This window comes from Hippichthys cyanospilos, chromosome 19 (genome assembly GCF_059441005.1).
Source record: "Hippichthys cyanospilos isolate Australia breed blue-spotted pipefish chromosome 19, RoL_Hcya_1.0, whole genome shotgun sequence".
Taxonomy (NCBI): Eukaryota; Metazoa; Chordata; class Actinopteri; order Syngnathiformes; family Syngnathidae; genus Hippichthys; species Hippichthys cyanospilos.
Window position 1 is genome coordinate 1,313,480 of NC_142387.1, and position 14,455 is coordinate 1,327,934.

The following is a 14,455-nucleotide window of genomic DNA, read 5'->3' on the forward strand; positions in this document are numbered from 1 at the left end:
ACTTGTAATACTCATACACACACATATAAAGACACGTGTACAGGGTTACAGCTATGTTGTTTTTAGGGTGGGAACCTTTATGTAAATTAGGGAGTTCTAAAACGAAATAAAAAGAGAAGGTTCTTAGGGGCTGCTTCAGAGCGGAGTAGAATTGACCTTGTACAGTCTTTCTACGTTCTCCTCATGCATGAGAAAAAAAAATGCCTTCTCTCCTTCTTTGTGTATAGTTTCTCACAAATGTCCAACAGGTGAACCTCCAACAGTGAACCTGGCACAAAAAAATATATTTTTAGACAAGAAATTTGTATTTGTAGAAATAGTAATGTGTACCTGTAAAAACTAATTTTGTTTTTGTAGCAAAATTATTTTATGGAAAAAAAATCTGTTCCTCATCTCTAAGTCATTTCTGCTACAGCTATTAAATGTTTTTTTTTTAAAGGTACAACTTACTATTTCAACTAATACAAATTTATAATTTTGAAATACAAGTCTTGGCTGCAAATGCAAAAATATTTTTCGCAGCTACAAGTATTTTTTTACAACTGCAAATTTATTTAATTTTCTGTACCAAGTACCAATTACGACTATACAAGTACACGTTACTTTTGCATCAAATTTCCCTCTATAGGTTCACATGGTCTAAAAATTAAAAAAATATATTTTAATGCTGTAGTTGTGTGAAACCAGAAATGGAAAATAATTTCATTTTGAAATGATGCAACATACAATAGAACTCATTTACAACAAATTCATATTTGTAGCCAGAAGAGTTTTCACAACACGGGACTTTTCACTATAGCAAATCTATGTCTCGGACGTAAACATAAAAAATGTGTTGTGCTATCTACAATCTGACTGGTTAAGTTAAAAACAAAACCATCCCACATAAAAAAACAAAAAAAAAAACAAAAGGAAATTGACAAATCTACAATTTGCATTTGTTTTCATATTTACATCAATTTCTTGCAAAATGTCTTTCACTTGCTTCAGCCATCTTTCTTCTTTATTCTTAAGCTTGATGCGTTTCGCAAGCTCCAATAGTCAAATGATGTGTCCAGGTGGAACAGATTTTCCGCAAAACGTATCTTCCGTAATTTGTTTTCAGGCGGAAAACATGGCGGATAAACTATTGCTAATGGAAGTTCGCTGGTACAAACACCTTTATGATTTGTCTGAAAAGGAATACCGTGATCTACTGTAAATACTGTAAACAACTCCTGGCACGCACCATCTTGGGGAGAGATGAGGTCTCTTTAAAAGAATTGAGTTAGTAATAGGGTCTGCAAAACGCATGCCAGTGCGTCAAGTAAAAATCAAACTAGACTTTTGCTGCAGGCTTGTTTTCACTATAGTGAATTTCAGCACAACGCAAATGCAGAAAAAAAAAAACATTTCGTATTATGCAACGGGGGTTTTTCTTTGTATGAGGAAGTAGGAAAATCTTCATTGGATGGATTTTTTTCACACTGGGGGGTATTTTTGCACATGCAGGTTTTGGTGTGGAGGAGTACTGTATTTTCAGACTGACCATAGAGGATGAGGTCTGCAGACATGAAGAAGAGAGGCCTCGGATGTGAAGTCTGCAGACAGACTGTCTCTCAATCAATCACGGCCAATAGTGAGGCTTTACTAGACAGTATTAGTGCAGCTGTACGTTGTTACAGTATGTGGCTATAGAGCTTCATTCACCTGTTGTTATCTCCCTCGGGCCACGCTTCAAACCTCTGCAGGGAATAGGAAGAGTGTGTTCCGTCTCATAGCCAAATGTATGGGGGCGCCAGTTCTACGTCTTCCCAGAGGGTATGCTGCTGCGGACGCTCGCTCTTCGGCGCGTGTGCCTGCTGTGAGTGGATTTTGCTCTGGTTTCTGGGTGCCTGACGCTAGACTACGGGCAGTTGCCCCTCCGCCTCGCCCCGTTGGGGCCGGCCGTCGGGTGTTTTTCCCCTCAGCAGCTCAGGCTGTGGGCTTTTCTGGGGTCAAACCCCTGAGTGCTTTCCACCCTGTCCCAGGGGTACAGTTTGCAGTTCTGGCGCCGGGCCCCCAATACAAAGTCGGGTTTGAGAGACCTTACAACTCAGGAGCTTACAACTCTCCTGGTCAAATTGGCCATCAAGACTGTTTTCCTTCCAAGCCTCACCAGGGGCTTTTATTCCCCTTACTTCCTGGTCCCAAAGAAGACAGGTGGTTTTCGTCCGATTTTGGACTTGAGATAGATTTGGAGAGATTTGGAGAGATTTGGACTTGATACCTCAAGAGGTTACCATTTTGCATGCAAAAAACGTCCGACGTATTGCGGTCGGTCAGTCTTGGCGAATGGTTAACGTCAGTCGATCTGATTGACGCTTACTTTCATGTCCCCATTGCGGCGCCTCATCTCAGACGTTTTCTGCGCTTTGCTTACAGGGGTCCCCACTGGCAGTTCTGGGTGCTTCCATTCGGCCTCTCACTCTCACCAAGAGTGTTCACTCGCTTCATGAAGGCGGCCCTTGCTCCCCTGCAGGCAAGGGGCATAAAGGTTTTCCCGTATCTAGACGACTGGCTGATCAGGGATACTACCATGCTGCTTCGTCATGTGTCTTGGTTGGGGATCCGGGTGAACTTGGTAAAGTCTGCTCTAGTTCCTTCACAACAGACCACCTTTGTTGGGGTGTCGCTGGACACCGTGACCATGCTGGCCTGCCCTTCACTCCAGAGAGTAGACGACATTTTGTGTGTCCTGGAGGATTTTTGCCTAAACAGGCGCCTCCCTTTCGGACATTTTTTTACGCCTACTGCACAGGTTGACCTCTCACTGTGTTGGGTCCTCTGGGGCTCCTACACCTTTGTCCCCTACAGATGTGGTTGAACGGCTTCTGCTTGGATGCCAGGAGACATCGGCACCAATGCCTACCTGTGTCTCGTCGCTGTCTTCTTGCATGGGCCCCATGACGCGGGCGTGCTTTTATGGCCGCGGCCGTTCGGCTGGGAGTGGTGCCGTCTCGCCGGGAACTGGTTTACATGGATGCCAGTCTCTCCGGCTGGGGTGCCGTTTGGCAGCACAGGTTTGCTCAGGTGCATTGGTCGTCGGCAGACGCCGCAGACCACATCAATTTCCTGGAACTTCGTGCTGTGCATCTGGCACTCATTCACTTCATGCCATTCCTTCGGGATCGGCACGTCCTGGTGCAGTCAGACAATACCGCGACAGTTTTCCACATCAATCATCAGCAGGGTACCAGGTCAGGCTGCTGTTGGTCACTTGAGACCTTCTTCAATGGGTAGCCGCCACCTAGCCTGTCTGCGGGCAGCCTATCTTCCGGGTGTCCTGGAGAGTGGCGTTTGCATCCAGAGATTGTGCTTGCTATATGGGGTTGTTTCGGTCAGCCGGCGGTCGACCGCTTTGCCACGCAAGAGTCGCCTTTGGTTTTCCCTGATGGAGGTCAACAGCCCACTGGGCCAGGAGGCCCTGGCGCATCCTTGGCCATTTTGTCTCCCATACACCTTCCCTCCCCTTCCCCTGATGTGGATGGTGCTCCGGAGGGTCCTTCAGGAGGACCACAACCTGTTGCTGGTGGCCCCCTTTTGGCCGGACGGACGTGGTTCCCTCTGCTCCACAGAGTGTTTTGCCGACACTTGGCATCTTCCACCCCGGGTGGATCTGTTGTCCCAGCAAGAAGGGCGGGTTTGATATCCCCACCCTTATGGGCTTTGCCTGTGTGTTATATGAAATAACATATATATACAAAGGAAAAATTACATTTACCTTTGGGGCGACGTGACTTGAGCTGGGTGAAGGCGGAGGGGAGCAGAGACGAACCCGCAGAATTTATTTATTTATTTTCTTAAACAAGAACTTTTCTCAAACAAGAACATATCACCGGCGATTTCCTTCTCTTTAATCCATAATAGAAGAAGCCTCTCCATTTTGTTGTTGACCGAGGTCCGTCCCCTGGCAAGGACAGTCTTGCCCTTAAAAGACTTGCTTGCTATCATAGCTTCCTTGTTATTAATATGTACATATTGCCGAGCGGTTACGGCCATAATCACTAGCAAGGTTAACTATGCGTGCGCCTCCTTCGTATATTTTTATTATCTCCTGCTTGGTTTCTATTGTCATCATCCTCTTACTTCTTCCTTTACCGCCACTGCAATTTTAGAAGCCATGTCTAACAGATAAAGTTTGCAAAGTCCTCACAACGCACCGACCAGCTGTGCCATCGGGCTAGATGAAGGCGTTCGGCCAATAGCATATCGGCATTTCTGTGATTGATGTGGGCCTTGATCTGGGCCAAGGTCGCAGCTCACACATTCCTGTGTCAACAGCTTTATCTAAGGACTGGGGCAAGATGAACTAGGACTGCATACATGGATAGCAATGCAACAAGAAATAAGCACATAATGATAACCGACTATATGACTCCCTTCACATGGAGTAAAAAAAATAGAAATACAGCCAACCCCCTAGGGTCATGACAGTTGTTTTTGTCGCAAAACTGGGAAAATTCCTTAAAAAGGGATGAAAAGAAAAGTATTCCACATTGCAACATGAAAAAAACGTAAGCCAGGGACGCTGTAACACAGGGTTCCGCTATATATATATATATATATATATATATATATATATATATATATATATATATATATATATATATATATATATATGTTGACTGATCTGCTCTTACCGCAGTCCTGTTAATCATCTAAGGACAACTAACAGTCCTGACCGACTCTCCGTTTAAAGGGTTAAGACGTCCCGTTAGTCCAGCACAGCTCCAACGCTGCATCGCCGGGCGACGAACATCTCCGTTAGTCGGTGTCGGAGAAGATTTGTTCTGGTGCTCACTGCCTTAAGTTTAAAGCGTCTATCCGTCTTACTCTATTCCGCCGCCTCGTCGAGTAACTATGAGACGAGACGGTAGAATAATTACGCAATTTTATGGCAGCTCCTCTCCTGAAAGATCATTTGCACTTGTTAAGACCAGAATAGGGTTCAGCAGTCTTATACGACCACTGAGATACGTTTGTATTAACTTCAACCAACTCTGAGTAACTAGAATTTATTCAAGAACGGCATTGCCGATGGAATGGGCAATATCATTACTTCACTTGTAGAAGACTAGGCAGATCTCTAATTAAGATTCGTAAGAATGACTGAGATAGAATAAAGAATGAAATTTTAAGTATTTAGCGAAAGTAAAGCAAGTATAATTATTTACAGTATCAAAAAGTACATGGTTGGGCCTACCATGCCCCCTTAATACATAAAACACAAGAACACTTTCAATACAATTTGTCTTTCTGCTAATAAATGATTAAAATAAGATTTCGTCCAAGGCTATGAGAAACCATGCACAAATGTAGTATGAAATTAAAATAAAGAAGGAAGTTAAGACATAGAGAAAAGGGTGGAAAGTTTCTAAAAGGTCTAGTACCAATATTGGAAGGGAATCAAAGTGATCAGTTTCAATTCTTCTAGATTACGAATTAATGACATTATTAGTTTGGCTATCGGATGGATTTAGAATTTAGAATGGCTTCCTTACCGAATTGCGAGAAATCCTCCGAAGGCTAACAACGTCGCAAGAATTTAAAAAGTGTCCAATTCTGAGAGTGACAGAGTCCTTGTCCAACTTGGTGTTTTACACCCGAAGCCTGGAGAAGGCCCTCACACTCTTGGCAGGCAAAGGCAAAAAGGGAGCGACGAGCCTTGGGTAGTGGCCTTTTTATAGGACTCCAACCCCCTGACTCGATGTTCATAGTGAAACCAGAAGTTTCACTATGACACTTTGAACACTCTTAATCGGACATGACTAATATCAACCCAAGGCCAAGCAGTAGCCTTTCCAGTAAATATAGACATACATGGGTATCTGTTCCCCTTTTGGTATGCTGACCCGGCAGTTCAGTATCTGAGCTGGCCGATTAGTAACTTTCCACTGTGGACTTTCCAGTAAATGATTCAACCATAGTTCAACCAAGGTTACATAGTTCAAATGATTCAACCATAGTTCAACCACGGTTACATAGTTCAAATCAGGCTAAAAAGGCAATAACATGTCATATGTGCATATTTACAAAATAAACATGAACATAGTTCTTAACACTTGTGATTAATTAACACTTCTTCAATGGCAGTTACAGAGTAATAGTGAGCATGACTATTGCTAAAAGCTTGCTTTGATCTTATGGCCTCACAATGTGTCTTCATTATGAGTTGACCTCTATAACATTGGTTGTCTTCAGAGATGATTTGGTGTCTGCTGATTTTCTACTTGAACAAATTGTTATTTATTTCCAGTCAAGGCCAATTCTGACTGGTATCTTAAACCAATAATTACACGGTAATTTTACATCGACATGGCACAGTATTCCATCACCTCGCTGCACTACCTGCGTTCACCACCATGCATCGCCATTGCCATCAGCCTGCTACAGCCACATTACCCGACAAAAAAAAAAAAAAAATATATATATATATATATATATATATATATATATATATATATATATATATATATATCTCTCTCTCTCTCTCTCTCTCTCTCTCTCTCTATCTCTCTCTCTATCTATCTATCTATCTATCTATCTATCTATCTATCTATCTATCTATCTATCTATCTATCTATATATATATATATATATATATATATATATATGTACACACACAGTGTATGGGCATGCCTTGTGACGAGATCAATCCGTTCAGCGGTTGGGCTTTTAAGGCATATGGCGGAAAATCCAAACCAATGTTAAATAGCGAATGTGTTTAGAACCCCAGGTAAAAACATCAAAATTGTATTTACATATTAAAAACTGGTACCAAAATAGTATAGTAAGTGCTACGTATATGTAATATACATGTATACAATCAGAAGACATCATAAATAAAAAAAATATAGAAAGATTTGCCTTTGAGTGGCGCTTGTTATGACCATATTCCCTAGTAAGGGTAGCCTAGGCTAAAAACATCAAAATTGTACATACATATTAAAAATTGGTTCCAAAATAGTATAGTAAGTGATACGTATATATTATATACATGTATACAATCAGAAGACATCATAAATAAAAAATATAGAAAGAGAAAAAAAATGAAAATGATCAAAATAAATACGTATATCTATCTCTATATCTATATCTATATCTATCTAGTATCTATCTCAAGATACTAGAGATATCCTATCCTAGTATCTCTGTCCTTGCATTTTTACTCCCAACTTCCGAAAACATGCATCTGCTTGTGCCCAGTGGTCTAAAGCTGCATATTAATGGGTTCCTTGCTTCCCCACTCTGACCCACTCATTCACTCTAATACTCACTCATGGACACCCACAACCTATGTACCATTTCATACAGGCTTGCTTCCATACCATTTTATAGCTGTAGTTTTTCATTTTTCTTTCTTTCTTTCTTTCTTTCTTTCTTTCTTTCTTTCTTTCTTTCTTTCTTTCTTTCTTTCTTTCTTAATATGATTGCATTAAATTTTGAACAAAATCAACTACAATGGTACAAAAAAAGGTTAACCTGATATAACCTGATATAACACCAGAATGGTAATATCTTAGACTTAGTGCTAACCCATGGCCTAACTGCCTCAAACGTCACAATTCTGCCACGTTCTAACATTATGTCTGATCATTACCTTATAACATTTGAAGTCCTAGCTCAGTGTGGTCTTGTTGTCCACAACCAAGGCTTTAAGAGCCGTGATATTAATTCTTTAACCACTGCTGCACTTTATGAATTACTACCTTCCGCAACAGCTGCCTTTCCGTCTTTCACCTGCTCAGTCGATAAGCTCGCGAATGATTTTAATTCGGTTCTTTTAAAGTCCCTTAACTCTATTGCGCCGCTGAAACTTAAAACTCGTCCGAAGCGGCACACTCCGTGGTTTACGGAGGAAACGCGTATGTGTAAATTGTTAAGTAGACAACTTGAGTGTAAATGGCGAACAACTAAACTCGAGGTTTTCCGTCAGGCCTGGTGCGATAGCTTGCTGAAATACAAAGAGGCTCTTAGGTTAGCAAAAACCAATCACTTTTCCAAAATGATTAGTCTTAATAAAAACAACCCAAAGTATTTATTTGAGACTGTAGCGCAGCTAACACAGCAGCAGCAGATTAATCATAATTCCCTCCATTCAGCACACGATTTCATGCAATTCTTTACTCAGCGGATTCAGCTAATAAGGGAAGAAATAAAAAAAGGCAGCGCCGCTCACCACCTCGACTAAGAGTGTTGATGCTTGTTCGGACAATCAGGTTCATGAAAGTCTGGCTACCCTGTCCCAGTTTGATTTAGTATCCCTGGAGTGTCTTACACAACTAGTTAATGCAGCAAAGCCGACGTCCTGCATGCTCGACCCGCTTCCAGGCAAACTCGTCAAAGATTTATTCCCGGTCTTAGGGTCATCTGTCTTGAATATTATCAACCTGTCACTCTCCTCTGGCATTGTACCTGAGACTTTTAAGATGGCTGTCATTCAACCATTACTTAAGAAACCTCACCTAGATCCTGAAGATCTCGCTAACTATAGGCCAGTGTCACACCTTCCGTTTATCGCCAAAATTCTTGAGAAAGTTGTAGCACGACAGCTTAGCGATTTTATGATAGACAACAATAGATTTGAACTCCTTCAGTCAGGTTTTAGGGCCAACCACTCAACTGAGACAGCCCTAGTAAAAGTGACGAATGATCTTCTATTAGCCTTGGATTCCAACGTCTCATCAATACTATTACTCCTTGATCTTAGTGCCGCATTTGACACTATTGATCATCATATTCTTATAGAACGTCTTCGATCATGTGTTGGTATCTCGGGATCAGCACTTTCTTGGTTCAGATCTTACATCCTGGGGAGGACGCATAGTGTTTCTTATGGTGATGCGATCTCTGAGTCTTTCTCCGTCTCATGTGGTGTCCCGCAGGGGTCAGTACTTGGTCCCTTACTGTTCAACATCTACATGATTCCTCTCGGCGATATTATACGCAAACATGCTATTAGTTTTCATTGCTATGCTGATGATACCCAACTCTATATGCCCCTAGAAATAACGGATCCGTGCAAGTGCAGTAAACTGGAGGCTTGCCTTGCCGAGATTAAACAATGGATGTCTTCCAATTTTCTGCTTCTCAACCCTAATAAAACTGAGATGTTAGTTATTGGCCCTGCTCATCATCAGCACTTGCTTAAGAATACCACGCTGAACCTAGAAAACTGTATTATTTCCCAAAGTAGTTCTGCAAAAAATCTCGGCGTGATATTTGACTCCACTCTCTCCTTTCGAACACATATTAATAACATGACAAGAACGGCGTTTTTTCACCTCCGCAATATAGCTAAAATTCGCCCTATTCTTTCTCTTAGCGATGCAGAAACATTAATTCATGCATTTGTTACGTCGCGCCTAGACTATTGCAACATTTTGTTTTCTGGACTTCCCATGTCCTACATTAAAAGCCTGCAGTGTGTACAGAATGCAGCAGCGAGACTATTGACAAGGACGAGAAAGTTTGATCATATTACTCCGATTCTAGCTGACCTGCATTGGCTTCCAATACACGTGAGATGTGATTTTAAGGTGCTGTTAATTACTTATAAAATTCTACACGGTTTAGCTCCTTCCTATCTCGTCGACTTAGTATCACCTTATGTTCCGCCCCGACAACTTCGATCGCAAAATGCCGGTTTGCTATCGACCCCACGGGCTAAAAAGAAGTCTGCGGGATCAAGGGCATTTTCCATTCGCGCGCCAGTACTATGGAATGCCCTACCTATGGAAGTTCGCGCAGCCACCTCAGTAGAAATCTTTAAATCCCGACTAAAAACACATTTATATTCAAAAGCATTTAGTTAATTTAGCCTGTCTGTAGCCTTCTTCCTTTTTCTTTTTTCCTGCCCCCCTCTTCCGGCTGGGGGAGGGGGCTAGCTAGATGGTGAGGGTTGACTTGACCGCCTCCATTGGGTCCTGCGTTGGTCGACCATCATGGGTTAGGAGTTCGGCCGTCTGCAGTCCACCTGGCTGGAATGTGGGATGGTTCCTGCCCAATGGCCTTGCCTGCTGTCAAGACATCACTGCACTATATAGCACATTATGTTTTCTGTAATTTATGTTGTTTCTGTGTCTGGTACATGCAGCATCCACTTCAACCTGTGGGCCTGGAAGGGGGCTCCTCCCACCTGTGGTCCCTTCTGGAGGTTTCTGATTTTCCCCTAATTTGGGGTTTTTGAGTTTTTCCTTCCCCTTCTGGGAGCTTTGACAGGGGATGCTGTTGTGTACCCTATACTGAAAAGATGTCTTTGTACGACCTCTTTTCATTCTGTGAGGCCCTTTGAGACTTCGGTGATTTAGGGCTATATAAATAAAATTTGATTGATTGATTGATATAACATTGCTAACACCTGAGTTAATAATAGTTTTGTTTCAACTGAATAGTTGAAGTGTCATGAGTCGCTAATATGAAGCATAGTCTCCAGCATGCCAAATAGTAGAACATTTACAGGTGGTGTGAAAAGGTGTGCACCTTGCCAAATAGCAAACGATTCAACTGTCTTATTTATTAATGCTTTACAATAATTGCATAATAACACACAAACATCTTTAAAACATCTATTTATTAAGATTCATTAATTGGGGGGAAAAACACATTGAATGGCTTAACAGTTATATTGCAGTTGCAACTTAGTCAGTGCACTTGTTTACTTCAGTCAAACAAGTTAGGTGTATCTATTATTACATCCATAAATACATCTTTAGCGCTTATCCTTACAAAGGTCTTGGGCGCACTCAAGCCAACTCCAACTAGGTGCGATACACATTGAACTAGTTGCCAGCTAATCGCAACCTATCATAATGCAAGCCTGTCAACTTTGAGCCAGTCCTTATATGAGACATTGGTTGATTGCTTGTGTCTTAACCCATGCATGGGAAAGGGGGGTTAACGTCATGTTACGTGCATGTCAAAGTGTGCGGGAATGATGATGTTAAGTGGGGGTGCCCTCCACACTCTGTGTACTCTGCATGTAGAAAACAACATTTCGTTATTCAAGTCAAAATGATTCTTTACAATAATACTGTATAAAGTGATCCCTCACTTTCCGACAAAAGTGAAAACCGCAATATAGGGGTTCCCCCCATGAAAAAAAAAAGATTAAAAACAATTTTTTTTTTAAGTGAAAAGTCTTCATACTATACATATTTCAGACAAATATTACTGCAGTACATTAATTTAATTAAAGCTCAAATCATTAAATCCTTTACAGTAACTGCTGTCATACCCTCCCCATCCATTTTGCTGTAGTCTCAGTTGTGGCAATGCAGTGATCCCCCCTATTTCGCGGTTAATGGGGGCTGTCAACCCCCCGTGAAGTCTGAAACCCGCGAAGTAGGGTATCAGTTCCTAGATTTCTATGTACGCTATATAGGGGTGGGCAACTCCAGGCCTCGGGGGCCGGTGTCCTGCATGTTTCCCTGTTTTCTCTCTCAAACACACCTGAATCAAATGATTAGGGTTATTCTCAAGCTCCAGCAGAGCTTGTTGATGAGCTAATGGTTTAAATCAGGTGTGTTAGGGAGAGAAAACTGGAAAACATGCAGGACACCGGCCCTCGAGGGCTGGAGTTGCCCACCCCTGCTATATACAGTAACTGCTGTCATACCCTCCCCAGCCATTTTGCTGTAATCTCAGCTGTGGTAATACAGTATTGGAATATTAGCAGCGCCAGAAAATCAAATAAAAGTGAACCCTGTAAAAAAAACAAAAAAAAACGATAAAAGTTACAGTTTATATTTGAAATTCCAATTTATTACAGAAGAGATATAGGTAAGAGATTTCCAACAGCACGGTGAAGCCGCTTTCCTCCTCCCAAGAGCCTGCGTGTTTTTTATTGCGATCGGCGCTGGTCTCTTACAACCAGAATCTGAATTTGGGGCAGGAGTAGTGCCTCACGGAAATCTAATTAAAGTGACAGCTGTAGCAAACATGATAAGAATCACAGTTTACACTTGAAATTCCAGTTTATTACAAAAGAAATCTAGGTACGCAATTTTTAACAGAACAGTAAAACCTCTTCCTCCTCCTAAGATAGTTTTCTGGTTGAGATTGGCGCTGGTCTCTTACAACCAGACGCGGAAGTTGGGGCGGGAGTAGATTACACTCCTGCCCTCATCGGTCGATAGTCGCGTCGGGAGCTAATCACGTGTCATATAGAAGTACCAATCTCCCTCCTGAAATCATGTTTGAGTGTCCTGCAAGACATGCGATTGTCTCCCGGCGCGACAATCGACCAATGAGAAAGACAGAAATGCATGGTATACACGCATAACTGGATGTCAAACTAGGCAAGTTGAATGATAATGAATGAAAATATTGACTGGAAGGTCAGTCAAATAGGAAGAACTTGATTATAGACGGACCGGAGTAAACACTTGGAGAAACCTGGTTGGAGACAGAAGGAAAAGTAATGAAAATCATTAAAGAAAGAGCCCATTGCTCAGGGAAGCCCAGTAGGGCCATACCCAGATCAATTGTGGTTAGATTCGAAAATACAAAGACAAATCAAAAATTCTTCAGAAAGCATACACCTTAAAGGAATAAATATTTACATAAATGAGGACTCCACAGGAGCTTTTAAACAGAAAAGGAAAGAACTCATTCCAAAATTAAATGCAGCATGCGAGAAAGGAGACATAGCTTTTTCACGTCACGACAAATTGATCATTCACCTTCGCACCATTACGCCGAAAGAATAACATGTTTGAACACAAATAGGAAACAATACAATACCATACCAAATCATACCAAAATGGCAGACCTGTACACAACTATGTTAAATAGCTAATGCGTTTAGAACCCCAGGTAAAAACATCAAAACTTTACATATTAAAAATTGGTACCAAAATAGTATAGTAAGTGTTACGTATATATAATATACATTTATACATTCAGAAAACATCATAAATAAAAAATACAGAAAGGATTTATTTACGCTTGAGTGACGCTAGTAAGGGTAGCCTTGGCAAGGCTAGCTTCGTATTTTTAGATTATCTCCAGCTTCATTTCCATATAAATCATCTTCTTACTTCTCTCTTTAACATCACTAGCAATCTTGGGACCCATGGCTAACCCATTCAACTTTGAATAAAGTAAAATGCACTATAAATACGGTTTTGTAACCACTCACGATAGAACAAAGTTTTACCATTCCACCATTTTGAAACAAGTGAGGCCGACCAATAGCAGACCAGCATTGACCAATAGCAAACCATGGAGGCATTGACGGCAACAATAAATTAGTGCAATTACCTATAAACGCCTGCAGATGGAAACAAAACAGCACAAATATAGCCAACCCCCTAGGGTCATGAGTTATTTTCGTCACAAAGCGAGGAAAATTCTTAAAGGGGACAGAAAAACTCAGTATTCCACATCGCAAAATGAAAACAACGTAAGCCAGAGACGCTGTCACCCGGAGGTCCGCTGCATTTATATATATATATATATATATATATATATATATATATATATATATATATATATATATATATATATACTGTATATATATATATATATATATATATATATAGGCTGACTTCGCAGTCCACTTGTTATAAAGGATACCTTTTAGGCTGACTTCACAGTCCACCATGAAGGCTTTATAACCGGCTGGCACATGGAAGCTTGTTGCCGGGTTATTGCGTCGCCATGCTCCATGCACCCTTGCCATATCGGCTGCTTTCTCATCCCGCGTTCTTCTTCGTTGAAACACTTTGGGTTTTTACTTCGTGACTTTGATTTGATACTTTACCTTTTGGAACTGTTTTTGTTTCCATGCCTGGTGTGTTCTTTCAGTGAATAAACTATCATTGACTATCCACTTCCTCGTGTGGTTGGCTGGAATCCTGAATCCGCCGAATAATCTGCGGCTATTCGTAACAGAAAAACCCAGCCACCATGGACATCGCCGACACCAAGCTCGTACGCAAAGCTCTAGTACGCCAGGGACAATTGGTTGACCACCAGACGCTAGAAGAGCATGAGGAAATTATGGTTGCATTAGGAAGAAGCATGGAGGATATTGCTTCTCGCATTACAGCGACCAACCCAGAAGCGGCCAGCTCTGGGTACAGAAGTGGTACACTGATGCTGAGCTGGGAATCAGCCATCCCCCATCCTACATGTCTACAAAGGTGAGCAAGGCACCTGTGGCCAGTTCCTCCATTAATGCTCCCGTGTGTTGGACCAACAACGATTAACCTGCCGGTACAACTGGTCCAAGATTGCATTTATTATGAGTCTCCTCATTGACAAAGCGGCTGGCTAGGCTATGGTCGCGAGTGCCGCCAACCCCGCACACCGAGAACCTCTCGCTACATTCACACAAGAATTTTGGAACGTGTTTGACCACCCAGTATGGGGTCGTGAGGCCGGTGATCAGCTACTAGACACTAAGCAAGGCAACCACAGAGAGGCTGAT